The sequence below is a fragment of the Petaurus breviceps genome, unplaced genomic scaffold, assembly GCF_028583685.1.
Source record: "Petaurus breviceps papuanus isolate PSGF00001 unplaced genomic scaffold, PetGlider_PUasm1.0 186, whole genome shotgun sequence".
Lineage (NCBI taxonomy): Eukaryota > Metazoa > Chordata > Mammalia > Diprotodontia > Petauridae > Petaurus > Petaurus breviceps.
Genome location: NW_027185798.1, coordinates 6,727,392 through 6,733,391, shown reverse-complemented (window position 1 = coordinate 6,733,391; position 6,000 = coordinate 6,727,392).

Sequence of the window (6,000 nt, the reverse complement as noted above, 5' to 3'; positions counted from 1 at the left end):
CAATCTACATTACATAAATAACTATAATACAATTTGGAATATGACAAATGAGGAAGAGAAGTCAAAAAGGGATAAATGGCATTCTAGTAGAGTGGAAAAAGAATCTGACATGGAATCACAAGACCCAGGTTCTGACATTTACTATGTGATCTTGGGCATATCATTTCCATTATTCTGTGACTCAATTTCTTCACCTGTAAATGAATAGTAATATTTGTATTACCTCCTATACAGAGCTATTAAGACAGAAGGGTTTTGTACATCTTAATATATATGCATATATATATATAAATACACACACATACACTTATACACATAAATATATATACACACATAGATTGCACATAGATATAGATTATATTTAATTTATCATATACAATTTTATATATTACATGAACATAATATGTGTGAATTACTGTTATGAAAGATTGGGGAGTGAGAAGGGATCATTTCTAGCTTAGGAGAAGGGGAGAGGCTTTGTGGAGAAAGTGGTGTCTTAAGTTGGGTCTTTCTTTTTTGGAGGAGAACATTTGTAAATTTCTTTCTTTTTTTTGGAGGAGGACGTTTGTACATTTCTTTCTTTTTTTTGGAGGAGGACGTTTGTAAATTTCTTTCTTTTTTGGAGGGAGGCATTTGTTAATTTCTTTCTTTTTTTGAAGGGGTTAAGTTGGGTCTTGAGGGAAAAGGATTTCAATAGGAAGGAGGGATATGAAAGGAGTCTGTTTGAGGCTTGATGATATGCTAATGCTAGTGCCCACAAGTGACAGAAGGAAATGTAAGGTCAGGGAATGGCTGGTAGTTAATGTGTGAAGGGGAATTGTGTGAAATAAGGATGGAGAGGTAAACTGGAACTAGACTGTAAACAGCTTTGAATGCCAGGATAAAGAAAGGTATTTGATCTAAGGGAAAATGAGTTAATGTAGGCTTTTGAGCAGGAGAATGTTGTAAACAGGTCTATCAATTAAGAAGATTGGTGGGAGTATACAGGACGGATTGGAGAGAGGAAAGACTGAAGTCACACAAATTAGGAGACTATGAAATTGTCCAAGTGAGAGGTGATAGAGTGGTGACAATGAGAGTGAAAGGAAGGGAATAAGTGCAAGAGCTATTTTGGAGGAAGAATCTGGAGGAATTAGAAGCTGGTTGGATATGAGTGGAGTTGGGTGGGGAGGAGAGAGACAGAGAGAAAGAGAGGGAAAGGGAGGAAGGTAGGGAAGGAAGAGAGAGATGGAGAGAGACAGAGGGGGGAGAGAGAGAAAGAGAGAGAGAAGAGAAGGAGGAAGTAAAGGAAGAGACTGAGAGAGAAACAGAGAGAGAGAGAGAGAGAGAGAGAGAGAGAGAGAGAGAGAGAGAGAGAGAGAGAGAGAGAATCACTCTTAGAGCTGGAAGGAACCTCAGAGGTGATCTAGTCTGATCTGCCCCTAAAGAAGAATCCCCTCAACAAAATAACCAACTGGTGATCCAGCTTTTGCTAGAAGACCTGCCTGCAGAGAGGGGAAGCCTACTACAACCAGCTCCACTTTTGGATGCTATAGTTTTTAGGAAGCTTTTCCTTTCATTGAGTCCAAACTGGTGTCTTTGCAGCTTTTGTCCCTTTTTCTTCATTCTTTCCTCTGGAGCCAAGCCACCCAAATCTAAGAACTACCCGGGCAGATGGCCCTGGAGCCCCTGGAAGAACAACCCCAGGCAGCTCTTAAGACCACTGTGGTTTCTCCACCATGCTGAATGTCTTTAGTTCCTCCAACAGCTCTGCATATGGCAGGTTCTGCAGACCTCTCACCATCCTGGTAGCCCTCTTTGAGATAAAAATGTCAAGGATGCTGAGTAATGTCCCTTCAGGCCCTTCAGGAGTAGATGCTTGGGAGGAAGCAGAAAGTATAAGGAATGGCCCTGCCATTTGTTGGGGAGATTCATTCAAGCGTTTGGAAGCTCTGGCCCAGCCCCTGTGTTCCCAGGCCTGGAAGGTTTTTCTTCCTTCCATCTGCCCCCTGAGAACCTTGGTTGTCACTCAGCTCAAGGGCTCCTTTCTGTAGGAGGCCTCTGCTGGTCCGCCAGTAGCTAGCATGTCTTTGACAAGGTTACCTTGCGTGTGCTGTGTATGTGTGTCTCCCCCAGTTAGAATGTAGGTTCTTTGAAGGTAGAGTCTGCATTGCTTTTGTCCTTTGTATCAGGGCTTTTGGCTGAGTCTTCTGGGGTGGGGGTGGGGCTAGAGACTAGCTAGGAATCCTGGGAGCTGTCATCATCCAAGCCTGGGAAGAGACTGAGCAATGGTGAGAAGGAGCACCGGATTTCAGCTCAACACCCTTCTCTCAGTGTTCCAATGCTCATTTCCCCAGAGATCCAGAGGGAATGCCATGGTCTCTCGCTAGGTCTAGGAACGGTGGGGTCAGAGGCTGGCTTTGGTGATGGCCACTGCTTCCCTGAGAACTGTAAGAGGATATCCTCAATGACCAGTGGGGTCCTCTAAGTCCCAAAGGGCTCTGGTTAGTGTCAGCAGGGAGTATCTCCTGCCAAGAAAGCTGGGCGCTAGCAGGAGACCAGAGTTTACAAGCTTGTAAACTTACAAGCTAGTGGGGCTAGACGTGGCCCCAGACTTTATCCATTCATCTTTAGGCAGAGGTCCCTCTGTGCCTTACTGGCCCTCCCACTGCCCTACCTCTAGGAGGCCAGGGCCCTTCCTCTCCCATCCACTCCTGCTCTTCCCAGCTACCTGCTTCCTATGTAGAACTCAATGAAATGAGGAAACCCATCTCTGCCTCAGCATCTTGTAAATGGGTGTGGCAGCAAGCACCCCAAGCCTCCTCAGGGTCGCTGCCAACACAGGTTCTTGGATCTGCTTTGATAAGGGAAAGCAACTCAAAATGGGTTAACAAGCTTACTTTAATCAGTCAGACATATATTGTTTACCTTGTTCGGGGGAAAAAGATCAGCACCCTGAACTTCAAAGTATACAGGCAGAATTATCAAAGAAACAGATCAAGTAGACAGCTTTCCAAACTGTCCAGCCATTACATCCATACCAAACCAACATCTGAGTTTCAACATCTGGGTTTTTCAAAGCCGGGGGGCTCTGGACAACGGCTTCCCAGAATCCATATCAAATCACAGAACACTTCTCAAAGTGAGCCCCAAAACAAAGCTACACATAGCTTTCTCCTGGCTCAGAGAATGTAACAACCTTATTGACTCACTGGCCAATCAAGAAGTATCTACTGAAAAACAAGCCTCCCACCCCAGGCTCCAGGTGCACTTTAGCCTAGGGGCAGGGAAGATCTTACAAATTTACATTCCCATTACATTCATTTCTGCCTCAGCGTCTTGTAAATGGGTTACCTCAACTGAGTCCAACACAGCTCTCCCTGGAGCTCAAGGGCTGGCACAGAACTTATCACAAAGCAGCTTCCAGAACTGATTTCCAAGTACCTCTGCAGAATGAATCTCAAAGCATTTTTAGAGCTCATCTCAAAATGTTTCCCTTCAATCCTACCTTCCTGCAGGAGGACGGCTCACCCCACATTGATCTTCCCCCTTCTTGGACCCATAATCTTCAGGGTTTCTGCCACAAAGCTTAGAACTGATTCATTTCTACAGTTATTTCATATGTTTCCCTGTCCTGACCAAGAGCTCCCAAGATGCTGGCTATGCTTCATATTTTTTAGGTAGAGTTCCACTCTTCCCCTGTATTTGTAGCTTTCTATCTAGACTTCCAGCTTTCTTCTCTTTCTAGAGTAACTCCCCCTTTCTAGGCTACATCCCAGTTCCCACTCTGTGCTGGAGAAACTCAGTAAGGAGTCGTTCATCTGTGGAAGCCTGAAAAGAGGAGCTGAAGTGGAAAACAAAGGACCTTCAGTAGAGTTTTTACCATTTTGGGGACTCGGTAGCCCTTTGGCAGTAAGTCTGGGGAAGCCTAGGGATCTCTTTTCAGAAGACTGATTTGAAATATTGAAGGCAATGATAAATTTCATTTAGAGGTTAGTGAAAATAAAGATGGGGTTTTCTTTCCCATTCAAGTTCATAGACTCCCTGAAATCTATCCCTAGGTTAAGGAACTCCGCCCTAGAGAGATACTGAAGGGCTCAGAGAGGAGGGAAAGAAAGAAGCAGGATGGTTGTGAATGCCTCCCTCCCCTTTCCTCACTGACTCACAGACTCTCCAGCTTCTTAGCAGGAGAATGAACAGAGTCCCAATCTCCTCCCCCCCCCTCTCTCTCTCACACACACACACACACACACACACACACACACACACACACACACATACACACACACTCACTCATTCACTCCTCTCAAACCTACAGAAAAGCCCACTGAGCTCCCCCATTGCCTCTCCCTTGTTCTCTATTTGACTTGCTCTGGTCATATACTTGACCTGGCTGATTGTTCAGTCGTGTCTGACTCTGGAGTAGTTTGCCATTTCCTTCTCCAGCTCATTTTACAGATGAGTAAACTGAGGCAAACAGGGTGAAGTGACTTGCCCAGGGTCACACATCTAGTCTGAGGCTGGGTTTAGACTCAGTTCTTCCTGACTCCAGGCCCAATGTGCAATCCTCTGTATCACCTGGTTGCCTTCCCCAGACTGCCCAAGGGGTCCCGGTTGAGCCTCTCATCTAGGAAGTTGTGACAGGCCTGATAGAGATGGAGTGGGTAGCTTCTTTAGGTAGTAAGCTCTCTACCATTGAGAGTGTTCAAACTGAATGGCCGCCTGGTGGGTATTCCTGAGTGGGGTGCAAGGTCTAGCTGGGTGGCCTCCCAGAGCCCAGTCACTGTTCTCTTTCCTTTCCAGACATCCTTCACCTGACTCCCCCCAGGCAGATGCTCTGCTTCAGCTAATCCTGGCCCTAGTCACAGCCCCACCACCCTGCATCCGTGCCCTTGCCCTGCATCCATGCCCTTGCCCTGCATCCGGGTCCTTGCCCTGCATCTGTGCCCTTGCCCTGCATCCGGGCCCTTGCTCTGCATCCATGCCCTTGCCCTGCATCCGTGCCCTTGCCGACCTTGGTTCCTGTGGCCTGGAAGCCCTTCCCCCCATCAAAGTCAACTCAATCCTTAACATTCAGCAGACTGCGAAGTCGTGCCATGAACCTTCCATGCCAGAGTCCTAGAACCAGATGTCTCCTCTCCCTCCGTGGGTCCCTGTCCCCATTCAAAGAAGGGTCACTGGCCTCCCTCATGGCTATTCTCCCCTTCTATCTTAGATTGCCACTGTGCCCGCCTCAGCCTTGCTACCGATCAGGACCCCCAGGGAAGCCCAGAGCCCACCTCATTCCTCTCCACTTCTGCTCCAGCCCTGCAAAAGGCCTCCCAGGCAGGGCCCTCAGGGAGCACTTAGCAGCTGTGTGTTCCATGAATGACTGAAAGCTGCAGGATTGTGAAGCAAGAATCGACTTGTGCTTTGAGCCTGAGGGATTTGGGTTCAAATCCTGTTCTGCTCTTCACTGCTTGGGAAACCAAGCAACATACACACCAATGCTATAATTTCCTTAATTGTAAAAAGAAAAAAATTAAAATAAGATAAAGATATTAATTAGAGGGAACTAGGAGGTCATCTGAAGCACCCCAGTTCACAGAGTAGGAAACTGAGGCCCACAAAGGGAAAGTGACTTAGGCTCATAAATTCATGAATCTAGAACTGGACGGGCCCCTCAGTCCAATCTAGTCCAGTCTCTTCTTTTTGCCAATGAAGAAAATGAGCCCCCTCTATACCATCCTGCTTGGGGATCACATCAGCTCCCATGGGTCCAATCCCCTCTGTGGAGATGACTCCCAGATCTATATAACCAATCTGAAGTCTAATCTCAAATCACCAGCTGCCTTTTGGCATCTCAGATTGGAAGCCCCATAGACACGTCATTCCCAACATGTTCAAAACAAAACTCATGTCCTTTACCCCCAAACCCTCTCCTCTTCCCAACTTTCCCATTATTCTTTTTTTTGGAGGGGGGAAGGCAAGGCAATTGGAGTTGAGTGACTTGCCCAAGGTCACACAGTGTCCCAAAGGTAT